Below are 18,165 nucleotides of genomic sequence, written 5' to 3'. Positions count from 1 at the left end.
GAGATCGACACCAAGAGTAATGGCTAGCAGGCAGATTTAAGAGAGAGGCAGCAAGACCGTGAGCCAGAGCAACGACCACAAGGAAACGGTCAAGGATTGTACGAGCTAGAGGGACGCAAAGGGAAGATCATGGAGAGGATAAACGTGGAAATCCTGGATCAAGTACGGAGCTGGGAAATAACGTACGATGGAAGGACCAACCCGCTGGAGTTCATCCGGAAGCTGGAAGGTTGGGCGACTGGATACGGCATCGGGCACGACCAGTTGGTGCAAACCATGCCGTTCATCCTGGAAGACGCGGCGAGCGATTGGTGGAACTGCACACCAAACAAGCTGGACAGTTGGGAGAAGGTCACGGGAGAGCTGGTGGAGTACGTCTTACCGCGGAGGTATCAGGAGGAACTCAAGGAGCAGATCCAGCATCGGAGGCAAGGAGAGACCGAACCAACGAGAGGGTTCGCAATGGAGCTGATGCAAATGATGAGGTTTGCGGAGTATACGGCGGAGGAAAAATTGAACCGCATATACCTGAATTGCCGAGGCCAGATAAAACTATACACGAGGAGGTCGGGGTTCAAAACACTTCCCGAGTTTCTCAAACTGGCAGAGGTAGTTGAGATGATCGAAGCAGAAAGTTTCGATCAACCACAGCACAGACTCGACCAAGAGATCTGCAGAGAGTCCGACGGTGGGCCTGTTAAAAGGGACCCCAAAACCATCGGATGCTGTGAGACGGCATGGAACCGATCAGGGCACACAGGCCAGGCGGTTTCGGACCAATGGAATACACCAGGAAGTGGAGAGGCCAAGGTGTACATTCGGTCAGCCGCTAGGAAAGAGGGCACCGAGGAATTAGAGGAATCCGACATGGTGATCCAACAAGACCTGGAAGAGGAATCGAGGCAAGAGGAAGGTGGAAGCACCACGGCGCTAGCAGGCGAGATAGGAAGGATGGCAGAGCAAGTGGAAGAACAGCCGCACGGGCAGGAAGACAAGGATCAAGAAGAAGAAATGCTGGAGAACCAGATGAGGGCGGACGTAGAGAAGAAGGACGTGGACCAAGGAGAGGAGCCAGTACAGTACAGTACATCGTGGGAAGGAGACAGCACGATTACAGAAGCAACGGGGATAGACTGGAGCGAACAAAGATCGACGAGTTAAGTAGCATCCCAGGGGAAAGAACGAGGAGCGAAACGGAGGAGGCAACAGCACCAAGACGGAACGATGGACAGGACCCCGAACTGGAGAAGCGTATTCGACCGGGGCAAAGACGTTACGGTGCGGAATCACACCGTCTCCCAAACGGGGGGGGAGTGTGACGCCTATAGGCGCACAATATATCTTATAAGGAAGAAATAGAATAAAATAGAACCACTTAGGGACATAAGAAATGGATTGGCGACATTATGAAAAAAATTTGAATTGAATGCGCGCGCGCGCCACTGATCGTCAAGGAGGGTCACACTGGACCGAACGGAGACTGGCCACACTATTCGGGGAAAATCCCGCACAGGACTCTGGCCACACTGAAGCCGCGCCAGGGCCTATATAAAGCGGACCACGGCCCTGGAGTAATCACTTAGCAGCCGACTGCGATTGGGTCGAGTTAACCTCCCCAGTAGTTAGCAGCGAAGTCACTTTTTGGGAACTCTGGTTCCTATTTATAAATTGTAGTTAGGATCTCTGCTGACTTGCGAGTCCAATCTGACGACTTGCGAGTCCAATTCTCTCTGCTGACTTGCGAGTCCACACGTCTTCGAGCTGACTTTCGAGTCCGAATCTGCCGACTTTCGAGTCCGAAACACTGCCGACTTTCGAGTCCACTTCTCTCGGCTGACTTTCGAGTCCGAATCTGCAGACTTTCGAGTCCAAACGTCTCTGCTGACTTTCGAGTCCGAATCTGCAGACTTTCGAGTCCAAACGTCTTCGAGCTGACTTTCGAGTCCGAATCTGCAGACTTTCGAGTCCGAACTTCTCCGAGCTGACTTTCGAGTCCAACAAACGGCGCTGAGCTGACTGTCGAGTCTGACAACTACTGGGTTCGGTTGACTTTCGAGTCCGAACGCATTCTCTCGTGGTTGACTTTCGAGTCCGAACGCATTCGCTATCGGGTGGCTTTAAAGGCCCATACCCTGGCAGGACTATCGGCATCCCCCCTATCGGACAGCCGCACTCGGGACGAGGACGAATCGGAACTACGGCGTACCCCAGAATCGAGATCTGGCATGAAATTATTGAATTATTATTATTGTACCTTTTACGTAAATAAACATTAAGATACATTTACGGCATAATCCTCTAGCGTTCTACTCTGGGACGGGGTCGGAATCTCTTACAGCAACCACGCCTGAACCAAATAAATATATCTGCACAGACCCTGGACGTCCCGCTGACTACCCGTGGACGACAGGACGTTATACAGCTGTATCATCATATTCTGATTCTGGACAAGCGTTTGCATGGTCGTTTTCATAAATGACATGAGTTCCTTCATGCTTTGTTGCATGGTCACCATCATGGATTCCAGGTTGTTTTGTGACTGCCCTGGGGCCTGCTGAGCGTTTACCGAGTTTGAGGGCGGAGCATTTTGCATACCTGTTCGTAGAGCTTCAGCGTAGGAGATGCCCGTGGGGGCACTTAGCGGACCAAAAGAGGATCTGGCTGCTTTGGCAAAAAATACTTCTGGAGTAGTTTTTGAAATTTAATACACATTTTGTGTATTTTGTTGGCGTGTAGCTGTTGCTCGTCGCATGCGACTCTTCAGCTCCTTGTAGACCACGCAGCCTCTGTAGTTAGCTGTGTGATTTCCTCCACAGTTTCCGCATTTTTTCGTGTTTGGGTCTTCTTTGTTCGCAGGGCAGTGTGCGGAATTGTGGAAGTCTCCACAGACTACGCAGACTGACCGAAGGGTGCAGTATGTCCTTGTATGTCCATACTCCTGGCAATTTGTGCATTGCACAGGACCGTTGCGTTTCTGCGGTTCTTCCACGGTGATTCTTCGATGCAATAGGAACTGCAACTTGTAGATCGGGTGAACTTCATTCTTCTTCATGGTTTTACTTTCTGGCTCCAGTTCGACTTTGAAAAGTGGTTGCGGCTTTTTGTTTTTATTTATAATGTTGCTGACATTCTTGGCAAGGAAACCCTTGCCTTTCAGGGTTTCCACTATCTCAGAGGGGGCGACGTCTGGTTCAATTCTTTTTAACACGACTTGCAGTCCCTTGCTTCTTTTAATTTGGTAGGTGTAAAAATTTTTTTTGGATTCTTCCAGGTATTTAGACACAGCCCGGAAGTGTTCTTCTGTTTTGGTTTGAATTTTTGTTTCGCAAATGTTCCCTTTAATAAGCGGAACAACATGAAGGTTTCCGTCCCCGACCAGCGCAACAATTTTGTTGACCAGGGCGTTTGAGCTTTTCCCCCTAATATAAATGGGTGGGGGCTTTGGCTGTTTTTGAGTCTCCTGCTCCGGCTCTGCTTGGTTATTCTCATCAGCCGCTAGCGGAGAAAATTTGTTGGTGTTGTTTGGGTCCTAGCTTTTGGTGACACGGTTGATCTTGGGCTTGTTACCAACTGTGTTATGTGGGCTAAGCTTACGCTTAATTTGGATGTAGCGATCCATGCCAGTCTGTATGGCCGGAACCGCTTGTTGCTTTTCGGAGTTCACGGTTTTTGTTACCATTGAATTTGGCGATGCGGCCGTTGGCACCGATTTCGCAATATTGGTTGGTTGGTTTAGTTGTTGCTGTTGCTTTTGCTACGTTTGCAGAAATTGCAGCTCTTATTGTTGTTGGTGCGTCTTCCATCGAAGCCGGTGGTGGTGGGGTTTGGCATTGGGAGCTCCAAGATGTAGGAGCTGGAATGAGTAGGGCGGGTGAGCAAGAGCGCGCTCTCGTGCCGTCGGCGGTCAGTAGAGCCGGGTTGGGCTTTGTAGACGTTTTTTCTGCTTCGTTATCGCGAGTTGAGAAATAAGAGAAAACACCGTTTCTTTGGATTACAGAGGTTCTACGCTCATTCTTTTGATCGCCGCTCATTATCTGAGCTTGTTACGCGTGGCACTTTGCACCTCAAAAACACGTCTCACGCACTAGTATCCGTATGTCATACGCACTGTTGGGCTTGGCCTAACTGACAGTACGTAGTTTAGAGATCCGAATTTACTTTTTACCATGAAAAACACTACAAGAATGAACCCCGCGTAGCGGTTGTCCGTAGGCACTCGATAGAGGTCGAATGCGACCTGAAGGCTCTTCACCAGCAATTTCGTCTGCGATGGAGGGAGAGTACATCAAGGAACTCCATAAGCGGAATAAGTGGCGAGCCCCGGCAAGGAATCTTCAGGTCGGGGACATGGTGGTTGTCAAGGAAGACAACCTTCCGTCCAATGAGTGGCAATTAGGCAGGATTGACGCGGTCTTTCCAGGAGCCGATGGCCATGTCCGTGTGGTCGACATCCGCACTGCGCGGGCTCATTAAGCGTCCCATAGCGAAGCTCTTTCTTCTTCCGATAGAAGCTCCCGCCTGTCCCCAATAGCCACCGGCCTCAATATTCTATGTTACGGTGCTGTTCCGTAGCTCCCATTCGTCTTCCAAATTGCAAGTTATTATTACTGATTCTGGTTTTTTATCTCTGTCCTATTCCGCCCGTAATAGCAAACAGCATGTCTCTACATCCACGCAGCGACATCGCAGATGTACTCAAGGTTCAAATTCCTACCGATGCCGAGTCTACAGCAAGATCCATCAGCTCAAGAAGTGTCGCCGATTTCTCCGACTGAGTGCCGAGAAGAGACTCCGGGCCATCCTCGCCAACCGGTACTGCTCCACCTGCTTGGCCCACGAGCACTCCGACGATGGGTGTCAGCGTGGAGATCGCTGCAAAAACGTGCGGCCAAGATCACCACACATTGCTGCACCTCTCCGAGGAGCCGCGACTGTCCCGGCCTCGAAATTCTCCAGCTCCTCGGCCCTCGTCCACTCGTGCCACTCCAAGGCAGTCTACAGCCGCTCCTCGGCCCTCGTCCACCGCTCCGTTCGGCAGTCGCTCCTCGGCCCTAGGCAAGGTTCCGCCGCCCGCTCTGCGGCTACTGCTGCGTCACTGTCGTCGCTCCTGCAGCGGCACAGCGTCAACATCCTGCCGACTGCGCTGGTGCGCATCCAAACCGGGACTCGGATCTTCGACACGGCGGCACTCATTGACCCGTGCACGCCTGTGAGCTGCATAGACGCGTCGCAAGCGATGTGTTTCCGCCTGCCAACTACCAGCGTCGAGGGAGAGCACATTTGTGCGGCCACCGTGGGATCCAAGGCCGACAACGATGTCCATCTCGACGTGGTCTTCAAAGTTGAGCCTCGCGTGCGCATCCACACTCCCGTCCGGGAGCTGAGCGAGGCGGTGCGTGCCCACTTCCGGACATCACGCTAGCCGACGAGCGTTTCTACTTGCCCACGACGACCTCCGTGGTCCTGGGCGCGGACATGTATCCGCGTGTGATGCAGCCGGGGTTCCTCAAAATTCACGAAGGGCTCCCGGTGGCCCAGAGTCGGCTGGGTCGTGTCCGGTGCCTGTCACCAGCCGTAATGTCAACCTGTTGCAACCCGAGTGATTGCAAGGGGGGCGGAATGCTTAGGTACGCGGCCCTTCGTACCACCGCTGCTGGCTGAGCTTTCCCCTCTCGCCCCTCTTGCTCTCCAGCGCTCGCTCTTCCGCAGGGCTGAGCGCTTTCGCACTCTCTAGCGCGGACCTCGGGCTTCGTTGCCGAATACGTCGATCGGCCGCTGCCGGTCTCCCGCTCTCGCTTTAGCTAAGTAAAGCGGGCAGGAGCGCGGTCTTATGCTTAAGAAAAGTTAGTTCTATGTATCTACCCACGACGCCCCTGCTGTTTTCATTTCGATTTCGAGAGCAATTTTCGTTAGCGCCGTGGAAATTTTACATCCCTTCAATCCGCAAATTTACCAGGAAAGAAGCGTCGCCCCCAGCATTAATAATTAATGCAGGAGAATATAAAGATGTACAACGAATTTGGGTGATGAAATCAATACCACGGTGACTTTTTAGCTCCTTCTGACGACTTCTGCTAATTGACTACTTGATCGACGACTTTTCCGACGATTGACTCTCCGACGCATTGACTGTTATGTTGGAACTTTATCCCTCGACGACTATGGTGACTACTTGACGACTTGACTCCAACTTAACGACTTTAATATTCTGTTTTTCGTAACGCTTCTTCACCTTTTTATTTCTCCGACGCCAGTGACTTCTTTTTCTTGACTCTAGTACATCCAAAAATATCACCTCCATATCTGCTGGTAGGCACGTTGACAACCATCGATAACCCTATATATATACGAATAATACTGTTTTCCCACACAGCACATTTGTGAGGAACGTTTGGGATTTTTAAAAAAAGTGAAACGTCAAAGCACATTCACCATCCGAACAGCTGATCGATCAGCTGTGGCTCATGAAAACGTAAACAAAGACTGTCGAATTGGCAGTTGGAAATTTGAAATGGAGCATTTACCAACTATTTGGGCTGTTTTTCAACAACAAAAGGCACAGATTGCGTCAGAATATATCTGCACTAAATTTAAATGGATTAAATGACAAGGAATTTTAGTTTTTCTAATGATTTTTCTCTAATACTGTCTTCCCACACAGCGCATTTGTGAGGAACGTTTGGGATTTTTCACAAATGTGAAACTCGTGTTCCCACACAACATTAAAGCGCATTTAGCATCCGAACAGCTGATCGATCAGCTGTGGCTCATGAAAACGTAAACAAAGGCTGTCGAATTGGCAGTTGCAAATTTGAAATGAAGCATTTACCAACTATTTTGGCTGTTGTACAGAATTTATCCGCAATAAATTTAAATGAATTAAATGACAATGAATTTGAGTTTTTCTAATGATTTTTCTCTAACAAAGAGCAAATTCCCCGAAGAGTGTCTATAGGTGGTATACGCATCCAAAATCTTTAATATAAGGTAGAGGTAGGCGGTTTATATTAAATAGCAACAATTGGGGACGTATTGGGGCAAGAATATACAGAAAAAACGCCAACAACTATTTTGGGCATGCTTGTAGCTTTGGCGCCACGTTTTAAATTCCATATCTCATTTGTTCCTCGCCAAATTGTTTACATTTTCGTGGTGAATGGTCAAATTAAGAAGAAGAATCAGAGTTGCACGGAAGAACTATCGCCTAACTATCGCCAAACAAACCGTGGTTAGATTTTAATGCTGAACTAACGCCGGCCCATTTGGGAAAATTCGGAACGGCAAAACCTTATGGAGCATTTGTTCAACGGATGCTAAATGCGCTTTAATGTTGTGTGGGAAGACCCTATAACAAAGAGAAAATTCCCCGAAGAGTGTCTATAGGTGGTATAGGCATCCAAAACATTTAAAATAAGGTAGAGGCAGGCGGCTTATATTAAATAGTAACAATTGGGGACATATTGGGGCAAGAATATACAGAAAAAACGCCAACAACTATTTCTGGCATGCTTGTAGCTTTGGCGCCACATTTTAAATTCCATATCTTCCTCGCCAAGTGTGAATACACTTTCGTAGTGATGGTCAAATTAATATATATATATATGTACTGCATAAAGTACCACTCCCACAAATACGCCTTTTTAAAGGGTATCAAAGTGAAAAAATAATTTTTTTTCAATGAAAACAATTTTTAAACAAAAATTTTTATTTAATTTTTTATGTTTATTTTTATGTATTTTCTCAAATAAAAATAATTTGAAAACTGATAAAATTTTTTTTTTTTAATTCGAAGTGTAACCGCCACGCGCTACAGTTAGTATATTTCTTGAAATGTATGAAATTGTGTCGGTATTTTGGTATATTTTACCCTGAGTTGTTTTGGTTTTTTGCGTTGCATTTCCGCAGACGCAGCTCGACGCAGCCGATGAAAGTTAATTCTGATCCAGGAAAGATCCACGGAACTTGTAGTCATAGTGTAGTCAGTGGCCGGCATTGGCGTCAAAAGATATAGACTACTTTAGGCAGAAAAAGGTGAAAAAAATGGACACCTGGCAGGTAGCGATTTACCTGTAGAAGCCCAAACCAAAGTGCCGTTATTTTAGGTTCTTTAATAGTTTATGAATGTATCTATCATTTAAAGTTAAAACCATGACTATTGGTTTTATGTTTTTTTTGTAATATTACCTGAAAGTCGACCAATTTACACATTTTTTTTTGGTATTATGCAAAAAACGAAACAAAGTTCAACTTTAAATGCTCATAACTTCTACAAAAAAAATCTTAAAATTGATTTTATTGCAGATTTTGAATCCTTGTTAAATTTCCTGTCGAATAGGTATGGTTAAAATCGTTTTTGCGAACATGACTTTTTCGATTTTTGCAATGCTAATTGTTCGAGAGGCGCTACTGTGCGGCGGTCCATTTGGGAAAATTCGGAACGGCAAAACCTTATGGACCGTTTGTTCAACGGACGGTGAATGTGCTTTGACGGTGTGTGGGAAGACCCTATAAATCGTTATATTCTGGTTATGAAGTGTATAAGGGAAAGAGCGCATTATTTGTGCCAGTATAATTTCATTGAAGAAGCAGCAGAGGAAAGGGCAATTGTGATGTTACTTGAACTTCTTTTAAAAGATCATAATCAACTAATTCGATTGATTAAAAGAGTTTCGCCACGATTGAAAAATGACAACTATCAAATCGTCATAATACCGATAAAGTACCATTAGGTGAACATGCTGGTAGATTCAACGCAATGCATTAAAATGCCAGACAATTTTTGCACTGTTCTTCAGGATAAAAAGGAATTGATTCAGAGTATTTTTCCAGACATACAGGATAATTACTTGAATAATAACTGGCTTAGTCATCGGGCAATTTTATCAGCCAAAAATGTTGATGTTGACGAAATTAACTTCCAGATACAACAGTTGTTACCAGGCCTGAATCTGATTTCTTTTAACTCAATCGATACTGTTGTTGACGAAAACGAAAAAGTAAATTTTCCAACAAAATTTTTAAATTCACTAGATATACCCGGAATCAGGGCCGGATTTCTGTAAAATGCCGCCCTGGGCGCTGTATTATTTATTTCAAATTATACCTAAATAAAGTGTCAATGAAATCTACTATTAGCAGATGAAATTGATTCAAGACGTTCATTTTCAACTCATTCAGTGTTTCATAGTCAGGGAATAATTCATGAGGCTTTTTTACAAGAAAATAAAACTTGAAGTCAACATACGAGATAATTATAAATGTTTATAATAGTTTTCGTTGAATTTACAAGAGTGCTCCCTATTATTTATTTATTACAGAGTTAGGTATAAATTTAATTATTCGTTTAGAAAAGTGCTCCATTTTTCGATTGAATGGGTTAATTAAGGCAAAGTGTGGTAATTTTGTTTTGCATTGTTTAACCGTCGTCAAGATAGTGGATCCAAAAAAGAAATAAAATTGTCTGATGATAAAAATTTTAAATTCAATGAAAAAATTACAATGGACCTAATGCGTTTCTGATACACTTTTCAAATGCGAACACGCCTGACTTTCTTTACCGCAAACTGATTAATTAATTCATCACAATCCAAGGGTTCAAGTAAATCCGACTCGATGCACAGAATCGCTAGACTATTTAGCCGCTAGACTATTTAGCCGCTAGACTATTTACGCATGGAAGTGCATTAATTCGTGATTCAATGAAGGTTCGAGATCTGAGGTATAAATTGTTCTTAGATGTTCCGACTTTTTACGAATTTCGCAGGAATTCAAATCGCCAAATTGAGTGATAATTGAAAAATTTTCCTGAATTTTTTCATATGCTTGGCATCTTTTTCGCAATTCAGAATCGAGATTGTCAAGAATGGCATTAAAAGTATTGATTCCAAAATTATCCCTTCCTGACAATTGAACATCTTCATCTCGTGATTCATCGGCCTGCAACTTTCTTCTTCATCTTCTAGACACAGTTGTCTGGTACTCTTGACTTTCTGAGATTTCTAACGCTTTATTTTCATAAACGTCGAATTCCATTCGTGTATCAGCTACTAATTTGATCAGTCCACTATAGTCATCAATCACATCAGGTAAGCTGATATCAACCTTTTGCAACCTTCGGCTAACAGCATCGAATCTCGAAAGTAAAAAATGCCAAAGAATCTGCATGAATGTGGTTTCCAGTCGTTCAAGTTGGATGCGAAGTCCTCTTGCTTCTTGCCTTGTGATTGCGTTCTCAGTGATGTCTTCTTCAATGGTAATTAAAGTTTCAATTATATCACCATAGTACTTGTTGAGCACCTTTACTGCTTCGTGACGAGCTGACCATCTTGTTGTAGACAATGATTTCAAAGCGATTTTCTCTCCTGCATGAGTTTGTAGAATTTCCCAGCGATGTGTAGATGCAGTGAAGAAATTGTACAATGCTTGGACTGTATTAAAATAAGATGCTGCTTCGGAAGTACTTTCCACTGCGTGAATTCCAACCAAATTCATCGAATGACCAGCACAAGGAGCGTGTTCCGCAAGAGCGTTGATTTCATTGACTTTTGCTTGTAAACCTGAGTACATTCCTGACATATTGTTCGCATTATCATACGACTGACTTCGACAATTTGCAATATCAAGGCCAAAGCATTTAAGAACAGATATTACAGCAATCTACAAATCTTCTGCTTTGTGTCCAGTGTTTTAATGTTCCATGTTTAATATGTTCCACGCGTATATACCACCTTTGTTACAAAAAATTTTTCTATGACAAAAAATTTTCGATTTTCGTTTCAAATTTTGCCGCCCTGTGCCAAAGCACCGAGAGCACTTAGTGTAAATCCGGCCCTGCCTGGAATACCACCACATAACCTTCGATAATCCATAATCCACCTCAATTATGCAACGGTACGGGCTTGCTCATCAAAAAAATCACCGGAAATATACTTGAAGCAACCATTTGAACTGGGAAGTTCAAAGGAACAGTAGTCCTGTTGCCACGTATTCCAATGATACCGTCAGATTCTACCATACCCTTCAAAATTCATTCAAATTCTACCATGTCTGTAAATATGTAAGTCTCAAGGTTAAATGTTCATGTGTGGTTTACATTTGGAAAATCCATGTTTTTCTCATGGGCAACTATATGTTGCATGTTCACGTGTGGGAAACCCGTCAAATCTATTTTTGTTAGCAAAAGACAAGCTAACCAAAAATATTTGGCCCCGATTATATTTATAATTCAAATAATAAATATTACTATCTTACCTACGTCATTCATAACTCCATTCATAAGTGTCACATGTTATTTACTAAGAACTTTGTAATATACTCATTTGTTAGCCACAGCAATGCGTGGCAATGTCTTCTAGTACATATATATAATTATATATTAAGTGGAAGCAGGAACATTTGATGTGGAAAGAATTCCTCCTAGAGCAGCGTCTTATCGCCATAATGCTGCAGTGGAGGATAGTAGTGTGTGACGTCCTGTCGTCCGTGGATAGCTAGCGGGACGTCCAGGGTTCGTGCAGGAATATTTATTTGACTCAGGCGTGGTTGCTGTAAGAGATTCCGACCGAGTCCCAGAGTTGAACGCTAGAGGATTATGCCGTAAATGTATCTTAATGTTTATTTACTTAAAAGGTACAATTGTCAATAATTTCATGCCGGATCTCGATTCTGGGGTACGCCGTAGTTCCGATTCGTCCTCCTCGTCCTGCTTTGTGGCTGTCCAGTAGGGAAGATGCCGATAGTTTCGCCCAAAGGTGGGTCTGTGGCCTTGAAAGCCACCCACAAGCGAATGCGTTCGGACTCGAAAGTCATCCACGAGAGACTGCGTTCGGACTCGAAAGTCAACTGAACCCAGTGGTTGTCGGACTCGAAAGTCAGCTCAGCGACGTTTGTTGGACTCGAAAGTCAGCTCGGAGAAGTTCGGACTCGAAAGCCAGCAGAGAGACGTTATGGTCGGACTCGAAAGTCAGCAGAGAGAATCGGACTCTGAAGTCGGCAGTATTTTGGACTCGCAAGTCAGCAAAGAGAATCGGACTCGAAAGTCGGCAGTGTTTCGGACTCGCAAGTCAGTCGAGAGACTTTGACTAGAAAGTCTGCAGAGGTTTGGACTCGAAAGTCAGCAGAGATCGGACTCGCAAGTCAGCAGAGATCCTAACTACGATTTATAAATAGGAACCTGAGTTCCCAAAAAGTGACTTCGCTGCTAACTACTGGGGAGGTTAACTCGACCCAATCGCAGTCGGCTGCTAAGTCATTACTCCAGGGCCGTGGTCCGCTTTATATAGGCCCTGGCGAGGCTTCAGTGTGGGCAGAGTCCTGTGCGGGATTTTCCCGAATAGTGTGGCCAGCCTCCGTTCGGTCCAGTGTGACCCTCCTTCACAATCAGTGGCGCGCGCGCGCATTCAATTTAAATTATTCATTATTCATTATGTCACCGATCCATTTCCTTATGTCGCTAATTGCTCCTATTTTGTTATATTTCCTACTATATTATTCCAATTGTGCGCTTACAAGCGTCACAAGTGGTTCTGGGAGGCATAGCTTCTACCCCCGGTGGATAATACATGCGATGCGAGGAAGAAGAGTGGTGTCCCTGCTAGTGATGATGATGCTGCTGCTGCTGGTGCCTGTGCTGGTGCCTGTGCTGATGATTGCTCAGTTGATTCCATGATATGGAGCCTGCTCCTGGTGATGTTTTTAGCTTGAAGGGATTCTGCAGCTGCGGCGCCAAGGGAGTACTGTCCATGAATGGCCTCACCAAATGGTAGGAGACAACCGTGCTGCTGCATGCCGCATGCGAGCCACGCGAGCGGCTCTGAGCATCGGTGCCTCCAGGCAACGGTTTAATCTTGTTATTGCCACCCTGACTCTTGTACATAATGGAAATGCGGGACCCAGGATCCAGGCAAAGCATCAAATGCCCAGCACCAGTTCCATAAAGGCGCGCACCAAAAACGGCCACAATAGAGTGATGGTCTCGCCCGATCCCAGCCAGACATCTATGTTGGCAAACTCATAGATGACGCCCAGCATGAGCAAAGGGCAGGCCAAGCCTTACATTAAGACGAATATGCCAATACTCGAGCAACCATGAGCAGTCAGTTGTTGCAGGGTCAGGGCATTGCTGTTCGTCAGGATCTCCTTGGTGCGGCAGTGCACCAGATAGCCGGAGATCAGGTTCATGGAGCCAAGGATCCAACAGCAGAAGACAGGCGTGGCCACCAGGACCTGCAGAACCTTGTCCGACTGATTGCTCACAAAACAAGCGCCCAGCACTTTAGCGGCAACCCCCAGGCCACAAAGCACACAAAGTTATTCTGCTTGAGATCCTGCCGATTGGCATAGTTGGAGGAGGAGGAGAAGGTGGCGGCGGTGGGGATGATGGCCACAAGGCCCTTGGCCTCCGGGCTATGACGACGTATATAGCGATCCATGCTAGTCTGTATGTCCGAAACCTCTTGTTGCTTATCGGAGCTTACGGTTTTTGTAATCATTGAATTTTGCGCTGGGGCCGTTGTCACTGATTTCGCAATATTGGTCGTTGTTTTCAATCTTTTGATCGATGCTCATTTTTTGGAGCTTGTTACGCGTGGCACCATATAGATGCATTTTTCAGATCATAAACATGTCTCACGCACTTGGGTCCGTTTGTCATATGTACTATAGGGCTTGGACTACCTTTATGTAGAGTTCAGATATTACTTTTTCACCATGAAAAAACACTTCGAAAATAAACTCCGCGTAGCGGTCGTCCGTATGCAAGGTCTGCACTTGACAAAGGTCTAATGCAAACTAAAAATGCAAAACTAAAAGTGAAAGAAAATTGAAATAGATTGGAAAGTTATTAAGCGAAACTGTTGCTTATTTATACCTGAAACGCTGCCAAAGCATCGTACCATTCGAGTTGTGTTCACGCCAGGAGACCCCTGTTCCCCCTCTGCCCACCGAGCGTCCAAAAGCTCAAGCGCTCCCAGCGTAGCAATGCTCGCCCGCTCTTCTCTCCTCGGGATTTAAGATCGCACGCACCCGTGTTCCCGATCGTCGCTTGCTTCTAAACGAGCTTAGGGACGGCTACGCCGCACAGTAACGCCTCTCGAACAAAAGCCGTTGCAAAAATAGGAAAATTCATAATTGCAAAATCGTCTTAAATCATACAAATTCGACAGAGAATTTCTCAGGGATTCCAGTACCCAACGGATTTCAATATATGCACTCCATGCCGTCGTCACATTCCGACGCCCAATTTCTGGATTTTTTTCTACTTCGTGGGATAAACTTGTATTGATCCTGAACATGGTCCTTCGAGCCGGATAAGGATATCGTCCTGGAATCCTTTTTTCCCAGCAGCTTTGGTGGTGCCACCGCTAAAAAAAGATAAGTAAAAAGTTTCCTCCCGTCTCTAACTTCCAGCCGTCAATAGTTGGCCGGAATTTAAATTTCGCTCAACCTGCGTACGATTTTTGTCAACTCTTAGTCCGAGTTTTCCGACACCACGGCTATTAGACAACGTAAAAATCCATTCCAAATTCGATTTTCTCCACATCTATTTGCCTGCACTTCGTTCTACATCGCCATAATTATCGCCGTTTCTTTTGAGTCTTTGAATTTTTGAATTCACTAGATATACTTGGAATACCACCACATTTTTTTTTTTTATGCTTTGCTTTTATTTATTGAATCTTCTCATTTAGGAGACTAACAATAAGAGTATCAAATCTTACAATACTACCTAACTAGTCTGTAGACTGGTACAGAGTAAATGGCCCTGACTAATTATGGCTGGGTTGGAAGGTCGTTGCGTAGTAGACGGCTTCTTCTGGAAACCCGTATCAAGTCCCTTGCTAGAGGATTTGGATGGACAGAGAGTTTTTCCTTGTAGGACGCTTTTTGTTTTTCTATTTCGTTCTTAACTGCTGGAATGCCGAGATCCCTGTGGATGTTTTCATTGCGAATATACCATGGTGCCCCAGTGATAGTTTTCAGGATTTTTGATTGGACGCGCTGTATGATGTCTAGATTGGTGCTGCACGCGTTCCCCCAGAGCTGGGAGCCATACGTCCATATTCGCTTTAGTGTGGAGTTGTAGAGCAGGACCTTGTAGTCCAGGGGCGATCGGGAGTTTATGAGCCAGTGGAGGCTGCTGGCTTTTAGTTTTAGATGAAGTTTCTTGCATTCAATATGTATTCGCCATGTTAGGCGTCTGTCCAGGTGGACGCCCAGGTACGTTACCACGTTGATAGCCACTTCTCGACTACCTTGAGGTGGTTGGCGAGCTGGGCGTTTGCACGGACTGGGCATCTGGAACGGCTGAGGATCGCAGTGTCATCAGCGAAAGTGAATAATGCTAGCTGGTCGCTTGTGGGGACAAATAGGGTAGGCCCAAGGGCGCTTCCTTGTAGGACTCTAGCTTCGATTGAATAGGTGCCGGATGTTGTTGCGTTGCACCTCACTGCGAAGACTCTGTTGTAGAGATACGATTCAAGTAACACAGGAACACAAAATTAAACTTTGTGAAATTTCCACGAACCATTTCAAGTTTTCCATGATATTTGGGTGCTCCTGAGTAAAAGTCCCATACAAAATTATTTTCCATCACCTACAGGTTTCGCGGTATACCTAAGAATACAAAAAACCTATGTTTGCCGACATTTTGAATTACGTCGCCTATATAATTGGACTTACCTTTATTATTTTTGGTAGGACCTACTCTCAATACATCACGGCACTACTAAAAAATAGTCCCAATCGTGGACCATTGTCCATGTCTTTGGAATTCGACGCCAAAATTGAAACTCCCAAAATTTTCAGCATTTCTGTGATGAAAAAATAATTCTGAGAATTTAATCTTATATGGAACTAATTTTAAATATTCATTGAATCTATTGTTCATTGTATTCTTTAATTTCGGTTTAAAGCGTTTTCATGAGGACATTTTATTGGATTTATTAAACGAATAAAACCGATTTTTTGGTTTTATTATCTACTACTATTTGCTGTCAAATTTCAAATAAGTCAAGGCAACCTATAAAATAGTAGTAGATTTGTTTCTTTTTATATATAATATACATTTTTTTTTTTGTCTAAACTTAAATATGTAAGGATTATCGCTGGCTACTAAGCTGTCTTAAAAATGTTATGTTCGGAATACATTTTTATTTAATATAAAACTAAATTTATATTATATATAAAAAGAAACATATCTACTACTATTTTATAGGTTGCCTTGACTTATTTAAAATTTGACAGCAAATAGGAGTAGATAATAAAATCAAAAAAGCTGTTTTATTCGTTTCATAAATCCAATAAAATGTCCTCATGAAAACGCTTTAAACCGAAATTAAAGAATACAATGAACAATAGATTCAATGAATATTTAAAATTAGTTCCATATAAGATTAAATTCTCAGAATTATTTTTTCATCACAGAAATGCTGAAAATTTTGGGAGTTTCAATTTTGGCGTCGAATTCCAAAGACATGGGCAATGGTCCACGATTGGGACTATTTTTTAGTAGTGCCGTGATGTATTGAGAGTAGGTCCTACCAAAAATAATAAAGGTAAGTCCAATTCTATAGGCCACGTAATTCAAAATGTCGGCAAACATAGGTTTTTTGTATTCTTAGGTATACCGCGGAACCTGTAGGTGATGGAAAAAAATTTTGTATGGGACTTTTACTCAGGAGCACCCAAATATCATGGAAAACTTGAAATGGTTCGTGGAAATTTTTGGCTGTGTACCTGTGTAATTTGTGTGTGTATACCGGCAAAAGTGTTTTTATTTTGTGCATGAGGCCGTTGAGCCAGACGCGGTCGAATGGATTTGCGGTAGTTCAAATGGATTTGCAGCAGGGTTCGGCTGGATAACGCCCTGGAGATGTGAGGCAAAAGTTTCGGCTCTGTCTTTGTCGCTGCGGGCCCAGCAACCAGATGACTTTCTTATCGGGGTGATGGTTTCAGCCGGTGAGCTTAAATTTGGGTGAGCTCTCCATAAGGGATGCTTTGTGCTGGTTGGCGAGAGTTTTTCAATATATCTTAATTGTGGTTTTTCGGCATCTTGCTTCAGGGCCCGGCTTAGTTTGCGTGTGGCTTCATTTAGACGTTGCTTTGAGCATGGCGATCTATTGGTTTGCCATGCCCATCGCAGACGACTCTTTTCTTGGATAAGCTGTTCAATTTGCTGGTTCGTTTTGAATTTGATTTTTTGCACATTTGTTGAGATTCTGGCTGCAGTCACAAGTACCTCTTCCAGTGCGGAGGTGGAGGAGTCGATGTCGGCTTCAGTATTGAGCTGGGGGACTAGCTCAATGTGGGAGGTCACATACTTTTTGTATTTCATCCAATTGGTTCTGTGCGACGTCAGCCTGTAGGGGCGATCCCTAGTTTCTGGGCTTTGAAGGAGGGTTATCAACAGCGGCGAGTGATCTGAAGAAAGGTCTGGAAGGGCCTTGGCGTTTATGAAATTGCGTGGGATGTTTTTTGCACAGCGAAGTCAATTAGATCGGGTATCTTTCTCATATTGAGGAGAGCGTTATACAGTTGTCTTCCCTTGGTGGTCACGAGGCGGGATCCCCAATGCATATGCTTGGCGTTGTAATCTCCTGCAGCTATAAATCGAACTCCAAGAGAGTTGTAAAAATCCATGAATTGACCTTCAGAGATTGTAAAGCGAGGTGGGCAGTAGACAGCAGCAATGCAAAGGTTGCCGTTACCTGACTGCACTTTTATGGACGTAGCTTGCAAAAAATTTGTTACAAGCCTTTGGTGAAAATGGTGTTTGATACGTTCTCTGATAAGGATGCCGGTACCGCCGTGGGCTTTACAATCTGGATGATCTGTGCGGTGGAAGGTATAACCTCTTATATGAAAGTTGTATCTGCTTGGAGGTGCGTTTCAACCAGTAGCATGGCGTCGATGTGGTTTTCATTTAGGAATTGTGTTAGTTCAAGTTTATGCCGTGAGACGCCGTTGGCATTCCACGTGGATATACGTAGATTAGACAATGATTATTTCGACCGTTGTGCTACAAGCAACTGTATCACCATATTCTGATTCTGGACAAGCGTTTGCATGGTCGTTTTCATAAATGACATGAGTTCCATCATACTTTGTTGCATGGTCACCATTATGGATTCCAGGTTGTTTTGTGACTGCCCTGGGGCCTGCTGAGCG

General features: G+C 44.5%; 1 pseudogene; it reads right to left on the bottom strand.

Moving 5' to 3' along the window:
• Positions 1 to 12,909: 12,909 nt before the first annotated feature.
• On the bottom strand, positions 12,910 to 13,605 carry LOC138928474 (frizzled-4-like; annotated as a pseudogene).
• Between the last annotated feature and the right edge of the window lie 4,560 nt (positions 13,606 to 18,165).

The sequence above is a fragment of the Drosophila kikkawai genome, chromosome 3L (assembly GCF_030179895.1).
Source record: "Drosophila kikkawai strain 14028-0561.14 chromosome 3L, DkikHiC1v2, whole genome shotgun sequence".
Lineage (NCBI taxonomy): Eukaryota > Metazoa > Arthropoda > Insecta > Diptera > Drosophilidae > Drosophila > Drosophila kikkawai.
The sequence above is the reverse complement of the archived record's forward strand: the minus strand, read 5'-3'. Positions and strand labels throughout refer to the sequence as shown.